This window comes from Pelobates fuscus, chromosome 5 (assembly GCF_036172605.1).
Source record: "Pelobates fuscus isolate aPelFus1 chromosome 5, aPelFus1.pri, whole genome shotgun sequence".
In the NCBI taxonomy this organism is placed as follows: Eukaryota; Metazoa; Chordata; class Amphibia; order Anura; family Pelobatidae; genus Pelobates; species Pelobates fuscus.
Window position 1 is genome coordinate 54,182,319 of NC_086321.1, and position 13,911 is coordinate 54,196,229.

The window sequence follows — 13,911 nt, forward strand, 5'->3', positions numbered from 1 at the left end:
GAGGAGCACGCGATCGACCGTGGCAGTGCAGACAGGAAAGATATTTCCTATCTTGCAGCTGGTCACAGCCATTGCACAAAACTGCCCCAGGGCAGGCGGGGCCGCAAAGATAGTCATTATATAAATAATAACATAATAACAAGTTTAACATGCTTGATCTATAACATCACCAGATATTACAGTATGGGGTGAGCCCCAAATAGATGTTTAACCCCTTAAGGACCAAACTTCTGGAATAAAAGGGAATCATGACATGTCACACATGTCATGTGTCTGTAAGGGGTTAAAAAAAATAATAATCTTAATTTCAATTATTTTTCCACTAAATTGTGCAAAGGTCATGTTAGTTCTCCATAATGGCTGGTTCAGTGACTGATGTATGGTGGCTGTATATTACTATACTGTTATAATAATCGTATAATATAATCCCAATATGGTTTTACAATAAATGTGAAGACTCTGGCTGAGCTCTACACTGCCCCTAGTTGGTGAATGATGTCCACTGTCACTCTGTTATAACACACAGACACCATGTATTTCTGGTACTCGGGCGCCATCTGCAGGCAGTGTGTGATATTGCTGTACGTGTCCAGTGAGCGCTGCTGGTTGCTAGGGTGTAAGATCAGACACTTCCGTACACAGCGTTACCATAGTAACGAGACGCGGGATCTGCAGCTCCAGCACCTCCTGCACCTCCAGCACAGCACGGCAGGACCCTGAGTGAGTGAGTGAGGGAGGGAGCTGAGAGCCAGGAGCGGGGGCCAGGAGCCGGAGTGAGAGAGCTGAGAGCCAGGAGCCGGAGTGAGCGAGCTGAGAGCCAGTAGCGGGGGCCAGGAGCCGGAGTGAGGGAGCTGAGAGCCAGGAGCGGGGGCCAGGAGCCGGAGTGAGGGAGCTGAGAGCCAGGCAGTGAAGGTAATAGGTAATACTGGACCCTACATATTGTCTACCATGATCATACACTATATATTAGCAGCTATTCAGAATATATATACACAATGTATCTATCTATATACAGGGTACAATGTATCTATCTATATACTGGGTATAATGTATCTATCTATATACTGGGTACAATGTATCTATCTATATACTGGGTACAATGTATCTATCTATATACTGGGTACAATGTATCTATCTATATACTGGGTACAATGTATCCATCTATATACTGGGTACAATGTATCCATCTATATACTGGGTACAATGTATCCATCTATATACTGGGTACAATGTATCTATCTATATACAGGGTACAATGTATCTATCTATATACTGGGTATAATGTATCCATCTATATACTGGGTACAATGTATCCATCTATATACTGGGTACAATGTATCTATCTATATACAGGGTACAATGTATCTATCTTTATACTGGGATCAATGTATCTATCTATATACAGGGTACAATGTATCTATCTATACACAGGGTACAATGTATCTATCTATATACCAGGTACAATGTATCTATCTATATACCGGGTACAATGTATCTATCTATATACTGGGTATAATGTATCCATCTATATACAGGGTACAATGTATCTCTCTATATACTGGGATCAATGTATCTATCTATATACCGAGTACAATGTATCTATCTATATACTGGGTGCAATGTATCTATCTATATACAGGGTATACTGTATCTATCTATATACAGGGTGCAATGTATCTATCTATATACTGGGTGCAATGTATCTATCTATATACTGGGTGCAATGTATCTATCTATATACTGGGTACAATGTATCTATCTATATACTGGGTGCAATGTATCTATCTATATACAGGGTATACTGTATCTATCTATATACAGGGTGCAATGTATCTATCTATATACAGGGTGCAATGTATCTATCTATATACTGGGTGCAATGTATCTATCTATATACTGGGTACAATGTATCTATCTATATACCGGGTACAATGTATCTATCTATATACTGGGTGATGTAGATTAATTTAGAAATAAACAAATGTGTTTAAATGTCTGTTCCTGTCCAAATCTGAGATGATTAAATTGCGTATACGCAGAAGTAAGTTCACACTGACACACGGAGTTCAGGTTAAAAGCACTTCGAGAAAATTTAATGGCATCTGATTAAAAGCGGGCTCGCAGACCCTTATAAGAGAAAAATTACATCATCATTGCATATCAAGATAACAGTAAATAAACACCATTAATTGGATTAAGTGTTACGTGGTTATGTCAATGTCCACCCATCAATATTATTAATTGGCTCAAGAACTAAGTGGTTAGCTAGGTGTCCTCCCACCGGGAGGTGGCGTTATTCTGGACACGGGTGTGGACAGATGGCTCAAGCGCCATCTTACCCAGCACGAGGCTTACTCGGTGGGAAGGGGGGCTTGGGCGTCATTTTGGGTAGTTAGTGATGTCAGACTCGTGGTCAGACTAAGGGTTCTTTTTTATGAAAAGAACATTTCATTAGAGCAGCTTTCTCATGGCCTTGGCTATACTTTGTTACATGTTACAGGAACTCAATAAGTCCGGTGTTCGTCATGTCCTTCTAGAAAATACAGTCTCTATTCATTATACTAAATGCTGTTAGGAAATTCTGTCATGTAATGTAGTTAAAATGGAGGATCTGTCATGAAATGAAGTTAAAATGGAGTTAGTACAAAAATTCAATACAGGTTTTTTAATAATTCTACATCAGTCCCCCCTATGAAATGTTAGATTCTAAAAAAGATAAACTTTATTTGTTAATACCAGAAGACGTGTTAGCCCAAAGGCACAGAAACCCAGTGACCGCTAGCTAGGTGTTATTGCAAAGTGCAATTCTGTCCCTTCCTTTCCCTGACAGGCTGCAGCACATCCGTCAATACGGTCAGGAAATCTCTTCACTCCGCTGGTGGCCCATGGTGGCTAGTCCACCACTTCTCCGCATGGCAGTCAGTTCCATAGAGACGGACGCTGTCCCTAAGCTGGTTCCCTACCTAAAACTCTTGCACTTTATCAGTGAAAGGGATAGTTTGCAGCGGTATACAGGGTGAGATCTTGGAAATCTTGGTCATCAACTGTCAGATGTGCAAAAGTTGGTGTTGCTTGGTCTACAGTCTTCTGTAGGAATTTTCTCAGACAAGGGAGGACACAACAAACGAGAAGAGCAAAGATAAAAAGAGAAATTAGTATTGCCATACCAATATGCATTAAAGCTTTTTGCCATCCTGTCATCCAACCAAACCATCTTTCCCAGGGATCTTTTATCCCAGAATTCCTTTTTAACTCTTCAGAGAGCTCATTTAATTTCTCTATGGCCAAAGTCACTTTACCATTAGGACCTGTGTTTTCTGGGATGTAAGTACAACAGGTCATGGTGTCGGGCAATATTTTACATACACCCCCTTTTTCAGCTAGAATCATGTCTAAGGCCATTCTATTCTGGAGGGACATTTGAGATGTAGCCTGCAGCTGTTCAGCTAAACCCTGGGACATTGCCCCCCCCGAGATTCTCCCCTGCCGGCTAGTGCAGGGCTGACATTGCCCAAGTGCCAGCCCTGCATTGTGCCTGCAGACCGGGAGGGAGATCAGTGATCTCCCTCCCCGGTCCGCAGGCACATTACTGACAGCCGACCGGCAGGGGAGGGAGAGAGGACCCGGGAGCTGTTACCTGCAGCTCCTCCGGGTCCTCCTCTCGCGAGATTTGGAGCGTTGCCGCGGTTACCACGGCAACGCTCCAAATCTCGCGAGAGTGAACTCTAGCCCTGGAGCGCGGGCTAGAGTTCACTGGAACCACTGGACCACCAGGGATTCCCCACTGGGACCACCAGGGATCCAGAAATGTCCCCCCTCCTCCTCAATAAAGGTAAGAAGGGAGGGGGGACATAATATATTTTATTAAATACTTTTTTTTTTTTTTTTAAATTAAAAAGCCTCCCTTCCCTCCTCCCCTCCCCCATACACACTGCCCCACATACACTGCCCCCATACACACACTGCCCCCATACACACACTGACCCCATACACACACTGACCCCATACACACACTGACCCCATACACACACTACACACACTGACCCCATACACACACTGACCCCATGCACACACTGACCCCATACACACACTACACACACTGACCCCATACACACACTGACCCCATACACACACTGACCCCATACACACACTGACCCCATACACACTACACACACTGTCCCCATACACACACTGTCCCCATACACACACTGTCCCCATACACACACTGTCCCCATACACACACTGTCCCCATATACACACTGTCCCCATATACACACTGCCCCCATATACACACTGTCCCCATATACACACTGTCCCCATATACACACTGTCCCCATATACACACTGTCCCCATATACACACTGTCCCCATATACACACTGTCCCCATACACACACTGACCCCATACACACACTACACACACTGACCCCATACACACACTACACACACTGACCCCATACACACACTACACACACTGACCCCATACACACACTACACACACTGACCCCATACACACACTACACACACTGACTCCATACACACACTACACACACTGACCCCATACACACACTGACCCCATACACACACCATACACACACTACACACACTGACCCCATACACACACTGACCCCATACACACACACACTGCCCACATACACACAAACACTGCCCCCATACACACACACACTGCCCCCATACACACACACACTGCCCCATACACACAAACACTGCCCCATACACACAAACACTGTCCCCATACACACACTGTCCCCATACACACACTGTCCCCATACACACACTGTCCCCATACACACACTGTCCCTATATACACACTGTCCCCATATACACACTGTCCCCATACACACTACACACACTGACCCCATACACACACTGACCCCATACACACACTACACACATTGACCCCATACACACACTGACCCCATACACACACTGACGCCATACACACACTGACCCCATACACACACTGACCCCATACACACACTACACACACTGACCCCACACACACTGCCCCCATACACACACACACTGCCCCCATACACACAAACACTGCCCCCATACACACAAACACTGCCCCCATACACACAAACACTGCCCCCATACACACAAACACTGCCCCACAAACACTGCCCCCTTACACACACTGACCCCATACACACACTGACCCACAAACACTGCCCCACATACAAACACTACACACACTGACCCCATACACACACTGCCCCCACAAACACTGCCTCCATACACACACTGCCCCACAAACACTGTCCCCATACAACACTGTCCCACAAACACTGTCCCCATACACACTGCCCCACAAACACTGCCCCATTCACATACTGCCCCGCACACACTGCACACCTATACACACAGTGCCCTACACACCCTGCTGCCCCCCCATACACACATTGCCCCAAACACACACACACGACCCCCCCATACACACAGTGCCCCCCATACACACACTGCCCCACACAGACATACAGTGCCCCCCCATACACACACTGCCCCACACAGACATACAGTGCCCCCATACACACACTGCCCCCTAACACACACACTGCCACCCTTACGCACTCACACTCACTTCACCGCTCACACACACACTCTGCACCTTTCACACACACTTCACCCCTAACACACACCACTTCTCCTATGCCCTATATCCCAGCAGACCCCAGGTAAGTTGTCAAACTGTTCTTAAACGGTATGACTACTTACTCCGGGGTGGGATCCTGGCACTACTGGCACCATAACTACTACACTGAGCTGTAGTGGTTATTGTGCTAGGATTATTTTTTTTAAATAATCTACAAGTGCCCCTCCCGAGATCAGGCTCTGGATCCGCCACTGCCCTGGGAGGGCATCCCTGGTGTAGTTAACAAAACGTTGTTGGTTGTAGTAAATGTAATTTATCCAATTTAAATTCTTGTTTGCAGTAAATATGGTAAAAAGTGATTCAAACCCCGCAGCAACTTCATCTCTTGCTTTAAATTCATTAGGCACCCCCCTAGGCACCCCAATGGCATCAATGTAAATGTGGGGGTCAAAACTGCCTCTTACTGGGGCTTCACGCTTAACCTTGGCTGGTGTGTGTATGGACTCATGTATGTCAGGGTGTGTGTCAGAGATAATATGTATAGGCATAATGGCTTTAGCCAGAGTACACTCCCCCCACCATTCCTTGTCCATCCTGGATCTTAGCTGTAAATCCCCACACAACCAGTAAATAAACCCCAATGACCTAGTATGGAATTGCAACAGGTTCATAGAGACAGTTCTGTAGGTGGCACAATACCCTTTGGAGAAGTTACCCAAGAATTTACCAATTCCATCATAATTAGCATAACAGGTGTAGTTACCTTTATATACTGTAACACCATCTGGGGGTTTGACATCCTTGGTTATAAGAGGGTATTCTACTGTCCATGCCTTGCAGAGGGACCTATTGAAGTTGTAGTGGTAGGCAAAAAGACTCAAAACACATTCTTCTATGTCTACTGGCAAGGTTAAAGGTACGGTGCCGAGGTGAGGCCGGGCACCACCACACACATAGCATGCAGTTCTGTTATGTTTGTTGGCATTATATTTCATCCATTCTAACCATAAATTAACATCATTAAAACCTGTTTCAGCGGCCATGGTATCTTCAAAGGTGGGGTTAGCAATGGCCATCATGTCTTTAAAGGACTGGATGTGTGGTTTTAATGGATTTGAGACCATATGGGTGGCCCCTTGCCACTCTGGGGAGTGGCACATATCTTTCAGGTAGAAGTGCCCTAATTTGTTATAGGAACCTTTCTTCCAATACATTCCCATTACATACTGGTCTGCATCTGTTGGGCTGGGATGCTCAATATTTAGGATTAATTTCATGGGCGTACCTCCTCCAGGCTTCCTTAAAGTCATTCTTTGGAGGAGGGATCTACCATGGTCATCTACCTTAGATAGGGCACTTTTGGGTTTGTAACCCCAGGCAGGCCCGTCATTCCACCCTGCAGCCCCCCAATGGTTACAGTTATGCCCCATATGTTTATCAACTACACAAACATAGGGGTCTTTCACATGTGGGATATCTCTATAGATATTTTGAATTTGTGATGTAGGGAATGGGCAGTCTACAATGTCACAGTAATCAAAAGTGTAAGTAGCCACACGGGTACATGAAGAATTGTACCAGAAGGTATACCCACTGGCATCTTTAGTAATGGCTACTTGTTGGGCCTTAATTAAGCTAATTAAGGAGATGATGTACCAGAGGCACATGGTTGTGCAGTATCTGCTTCGTCTGGGGCAGAGGTCTTCTTGCAATGGGAAGCGTGGATCCAATGTGGCCTGCCGGCCAATTTGACGGAGGTTGAGGTGATCAGGAGAACTTGGAATGGTCCGTCAAATCTTGGTTCCAGGGTATGTTTCCGCACAAATTTCTTGACCAGAACCCAATCTCCGGGAAGCAGGTTGTGGGTACCTGTGTCAGAATCGGGATCTGGAATTGAAGAGAAAACTTTGAAGCTGTAACTGTTGCGGGTAATAACAACCTAGTCTGGGTGCAGTTCCAAATAGAATCTCATATGGGGATAATGAGTGTTTCCCTCTAGGTGTGTGCCTAACGCTGAATAAAGCTATTGACAAGCTTTCTGGCCAGGGCATCTTCGTTTCTTGTGACATTTTTAACATTCTGGCTTTTAGGGTGCCATTCATGCGTTCCACTTTGCCACTACTTTGTTGGTGGTAAGGGGTGTGAAAAGCTAGGGTCACTCCCAGAGCAGTCCAAATCTCTTTAGTCACTGTCGCTGTAAAGGCTGGGCCCTGGTCACTTTCAATAACTTCTGGAAGTCCAAATCTACATACAATATCTGTAAGTAGGCGTCTTGCTGTTGTTTTTGCAGTGATATTGGTTACTGGGTAGGCTTCAGGCCAGCCTGAAAACATGTCCACTATTACTAGTGCATATTCATGAGGCCCACTCTTGGGCATTTGTATGTGATCAATCTGAATTCTCTGGAATGGGTACATAGGCTTAGCCAGATGTTTCAAGGGCACTTTAGTGGGTTTTCCTGGGTTGCATTTTGCGCAAATGACACAGGCCCTACAGAAGCTGTTGATCAATGTTGTGATTCCAGGTGCTTCATAATACTTCTGTATGAGGGCAGCCATTAAGTCTTTTGACAGATGTGCAGGTCCATGTGCCCATTGGACAACTGCTGGATATAAATTCTTAGGAAGGCAGAATCTAAAGTTGTTGTAGTATACTCCATCCTTTAGGACTGCTCCTTTCTTCTTCCATTTCTGTATTTCTTCGGGGGCAGTTGTAGCTTGCTGTTCCCGTAAGATTCTTGGGTCAGTAGGAAGAGTCTGCAAGGTAAAAATAGGAATATCTTCGTGTCCGGACACTTCTTCATCCACTTCCTGCAATTTTCTTGCTGCTTGCTTAGCAGCCTGATCAGCCAAGTGGTTGCCCTTTGCTTCATCTGTATCTAACTTCCCATGTGCCTTCACTTTCAAGATGGCCACTTCTTCAGGGAGTAGGAGGGCGTCCATTAGTTCCTTGATTGCAGAGCTGTGTTTGACTGGTGTACCGGCAGTGGTAAGAAATCCTCTTGTTTTCCAAATTAGTCCGAAGTCATGTGCCACACCCAGAGCGTATCTTGAATCTGTGTAGATGTTGGCACGTTTTCCTTCGGAGATCTTGCATGCTGAAGTCAGAGCTTGCACTTCAGCTTCTTGTGCAGACATTGCTGGTGGTAAAGATGATGATTTGATAACTTCATCTGTTGTGGTTACGGCATATCCTGTGTGGTATTTTCCTTCTTCATCAGCATACCTTGAACCGTCCACAAACAGAGTAAGATCAGGATTTGTTAATGGATTCTCATGTACAGTTGGTAGATGTATTGTCTCCATTTTCATTTGTTCAAAGCAGTCATGAGGTGTTTCTAGGTCATATTCATTCACTATGACTAGATCTTGAAATTCATTTTCCAGGAAGTGGCGTGGCCATGCTTCAAGATGGTCAGTTGTTGGGTATTTGGCAATGCCATTTTCCTGTAGCTGTGGTTCATCCATGGTGGCCCACAATTTTGCCATGGGCCCAAGATCATGCCTGATTTTGTTTTCAACTTGGTGACAGGGACATGTGGAATAGAAGTATCTGACAGGGTACCTGAAGCCTCTACCTCTGAGAGAGGTAGAGACTTAGAAGTTTATCCGTCCGGACGGCATGTCTTCTCGGCCCCTCGCGGTTCACTCGGTCTTGCTAACGCCGGCCGCGAGGGAGTCACTTCCTTTTATAACAGGAGGACCGGAGGTAGACGTCATGACGCCAACCCGGAACGTCCTGTCACTCAAATCTCGGGAGACGAATCAGGACTCGCCGGAGGCGTGTCTTCTCTCCCTAGCCAGGATACTTAACAGTGGCTCTCTCATTCACTCATTGCCCTGTCGTGGTTCTAGTCCGCCTAGTCACACAGTGCTTTGTTATTCTCTTGTCTTTTGGTTCTGACCCGGCTTTGGTATTTACTCTCCTGTCTTTCCGTTATCCTTGACCCGGCTTGTCTCTCGCTTACCTGTCTTCTCGTTCCCTCGACCTCGGCTTGTCTCTGACCATTCTATCGTAGTTATACGTTAAGTCCGGCCATTCTAAGGACCGGTATACGTATCTGCTACTCTTTGTACTCTGCGTGTTGGATCCCTGACCCGATCCTGACATTACGACAGGGCCATGGATCCTGCAGGTACAAATTGTCAGCTTGGTTCTCCTGATCCTAGGTTTGACGCCATGGATCATAGGATGGATCAGATGGCTCTAGCACTACAGGCGCTGCTGTCTCGTCCTATTAATCCACCTGAGGAGATGCGTAATATGTCTGCTTCTTCTGTGGGTTCAGGACTAGAGGTAGCTACTGTAGGTGCTTCTTCCCGAGTTACCCCACCTGTACGTTATGCTGGTTCTCCTGAGAGGTGTCGTGGCTTTTTGAACCAGATCAGTATTCATTTCGAACTGCAGCCTCGTTCATACCCTACTGATAGGGCAAAAGTGGGATTTATTATTACCTTACTCATTGAGAAAGCTCTGAGATGGGCTAATCCGTTGTGGGAGAATGATAATCCATTAGTCTACAACTATAATGCCTTTGTAGCTGCTTTTAAAAGAACTTTTGATCCTCCTGGCAGGAGGGTTAATGCAGCCAGATTACTGTTGCGCCTTAGACAAGACAACCAAACGCTTGTGGATTACGCACTAGAGTTCAGGTCTTTGGCGGCAGAGATAAAATGGAATGAACAGGCCTATATAGACGTATTCTTAAATGGATTATCTGATGTAATACTTGATGAGGTAGCAACAAGAGAGCTTCCCGAGAATCTGGAGGACTTAATTTCCTTTATCTCTCGTATTGACGAACGTCTAAGGGAGAGACAGAATACTCGAGATAGAACCGGTAAATCTTCCTTTAGACTAGCACCATCATTTCAAATTTCTGAAACCAAAAATCCACAGGTTTCAGAACCTATGCAGTTAGGCCTTACTCGTCTCTCAGAGGAGGAGAGACAGTACAGGAGAAGGGAGGGACTGTGTATGTATTGTGGGGCCAGAGGTCATGTACGTTTGAGCTGTCCCAGTCGTCCGGGAAACGCTCGCACCTAAGTTTCTCTAGAGGACAGACCTTGGGTGTTTCGATTTTGTCCTCTACTCATAACTACAAGGAACATAGACTCCTATTACCGGTCTCTTTAACTTGGGAGAAGGGAACTTTAGAGACTATGGCATTGATAGACTCCGGCGCTGCTGAGAGTTTTATCGACCAAAAGTTTCTCACCAAACACACTATCCCATCCCAGTTAAGGAAGACACCCTTGGCTGTTGAAGCCATTGATGGTAGACCTTTAGTTGAGCCTGTGATTTTCCGGGAGACCACACCTCTTTACTTAACTACTGGTATTCTACACAAGGAGGAAATATCCCTACTACTCATTTCATCTCCTTCTGTTCCCATAGTCCTGGGATACTCCTGGCTTAAGAGACATAACCCCGTTATAGATTGGAGATCAGGGGAAATAGTTTCGTGGGGTCAGGATTGTCAAGAGAATTGTTTAAAGAAAGTGTCACCTCTTTGTAGTGTCAACTCACTTAATAACGCTACCGACTCTACCAAAGTACAAATACCGTCCTTGTATCAAGATTTAAAGGCAGTATTTGACAAAGGAAAGGCTGATACCTTACCACCACATAGGCCTTTTGATTGCAAAATTAATTTACTTTCTGGTACCATGCCTCCCAGGGGTCATATATACCCTTTGTCTACGAATGAAAACTTAGTTCTAGAGGAGTATATTCGTGAAAACCTAGACAAGGGGTTCATTAGAAGATCCTCCTCTCCTGCTGGGGCTGGATTTTTTTTTGTTAAAAAGAAGGATGGTTCTTTAAGACCCTGCATTGACTACCGAGGTCTTAACAAGATAACCATCAGAAATGTATATCCGATTCCCTTGATCACCGAGCTTTTTGATCGATTAAAAAGTTCTAAAATTTTCACTAAGTTAGACCTTAGGGGTGCTTATAATTTGGTGAGAATTCACGACGGTGACGAGTGGAAAACTGCATTCAATACTCGATATGGGCACTATGAGTATACTGTAATGCCTTTTGGTCTCTGCAATGCCCCGGCAGTATTTCAGGACCTTATTAATGAGGTTCTTAGGGAGTTTCAGGATGACTGTGTGATTGTATACCTTGATGATATACTTATACATTCCAGGGATATTGAGACTCACCACGGACAAGTCAGAAGGGTTCTACACAAACTCCTTCAGCATGGCTTATACTGCAAACTAGAGAAATGCAGCTTTGACCAATCCCAAACTACCTTTCTTGGTTATGTGATTTCTGGGGAAAGGTTTGAAATGGACCCGGAGAAGCTCCAATCCATATTAGATTGGCCTTTACCTAAGGGTCTCAAGGCTATCCAGAGATTTATTGGTTTCTCCAATTACTACAGACGTTTCATTAAGGGATACTCCTCTATCATTGCTCCCATCACCAATATGACCAAACAAGGGGCTGAGACTAAGAATTGGTCTACTGAAGCACTTCTGGCTTTTAAGACACTCAAGGAGCTGTTTGCTTCCGCACCAATTTTAGTTCACCCTGATACTACACTACCTTTCCTACTCGAAGTTGACGCTTCTGAGACAGGTATAGGTGCTGTTCTGTCCCAAAGGTTGGGTGTAGATAAACCATTACATCCTTGTGGATACTTTTCCAAAAAATTGTCAGGTACTGAAAGCAGATATGACATTGGTGACAGGGAACTACTAGCGGTTATAATGGCCTTGAAGGAGTGGAGACATTTATTAGAGGGTACTTTGCATCCTGTTACTATTTTGACAGATCATAAAAACTTATCCTATATTGGAGAGGCTAAACGACTTTCATCTAGACAGGCTCGTTGGTCCATATTTCTCACTCACTTCAACTACGTACTCACATATAGGCCAGGTTCTAAGAATTCTAAAGCCGACGCCTTATCTCGCCAATATGAACCTGCTGCCGTACCTGAGCCGGTTTTGTCCTCTATAGTCCCCAAGTGTAACATTATCGCTAACACTACTCTCAAAGTCCATTCTCCGCTACTTGATCAGATAAGGAGCTTGCAGCATCTGGCACCTAGACTGACTCCGGCTTCCAGACTTTTCGTTCCTCCTGAACTCCAATTGGAGCTCTTACAGTGTCTTCACGAGGGTAAGGTGGCTGGTCATCCGGGTGTTCGCAAGACGTATTCTTTGATCTCCAAGGATTTCTGGTGGCCTTCGTTACGGAAGGATATTAAGGATTTTATCGGAGTTTGTGTGGTCTGTACTAAAACTAAACTACCGCATTCGCTTCCTTGTGGCCTTCTACAACCTCTGGAAATTCCTGACAAACCTTGGTCCTGTGTGGCAATGGACTTTATTGTGGATTTGCCTGTTTCTAAAAAGCACACTGTTATCCTCACCGTAGTCGATAGGTTTACCAAGATGGCACATTTCGTACCTTTGCCTAAACTCCCGACTTCTCCTGAATTGGCGGAAATCTTTGCTAAAGAGATTTTTCGCTTGCATGGGATTCCCTCGGAGATTACTTCTGATAGAGGCTCCCAATTTGTTTCACGTTTTTGGAGGTCGTTCTGTTCTCAATTAGGCATCAAATTGAATTTTTCGTCCGCCTATCATCCTCAGTCTAACGGAGCTGCCGAACGAACCAACCAGAAGATTGAGCAATACTTACGTTGTTTTGTTTCCGAGCACCAGGACGATTGGGTCGGTTTGATTCCTTGGGCGGAGTTTGCGCACAACAATCTCGTTTGTGACTCTACGCATTCAAGCCCCTTCTTCATGAACTATGGCTTTCATCCATCTATTCTTCCCTCGGTTTCTCCTTCCCAAGGAGTACCGTCGGTTGATGTCCATGTGGCCAATTTGAGGAAGTTGTGGGATCAGACTCGACAGATTCTTCTACATAATTCTGTACTGGTTAAGAAACATGCTGACAAACGTAGAAGGGCGGCTCCGAATTTTGTTCCAGGCGATAGAGTTTGGTTGAGTACTAGGAATATTCGCCTTAAAGTTCCTTCCATGAAATTCGCTCCTCGTTATATTGGTCCCTACAGGATCTTGACTCGAATTAACCCAGTGGCGTATCGTCTAGCTCTCCCAGCTACGTTACGCATCCCGAACTCCTTTCACGTGTCATTGCTGAAACCTCTAATCTGTAACAGATTTTCCTCCACAATCGCCCCTCCGCGCCCTGTTCAGGTGGAGGGTCAGGAGGAGTATGAGGTTAACTCCATTATTGACTCTCGTGTCTCCCGGGGGAGAGTACAATATTTAGTTGACTGGAAGGGATATGGTCCTGAGG

The 13,911-nt window shown here is 45.2% G+C and overlaps 1 protein-coding gene across 1 annotated transcript in view; it reads left to right on the plus strand.

Moving 5' to 3' along the window:
* Positions 1 to 713: 713 nt before the first annotated feature.
* The window catches only part of CFAP53 (cilia and flagella associated protein 53), a 43,767-nt gene continuing 30,569 nt past the window's right edge, over positions 714 to 13,911 (plus strand). The window contains exon 1 of the mRNA XM_063456800.1: positions 714 to 919. The gene's annotated coding sequence lies outside the window, so the exon portion shown is untranslated. The remainder of the gene's footprint in view (positions 920 to 13,911) is intronic.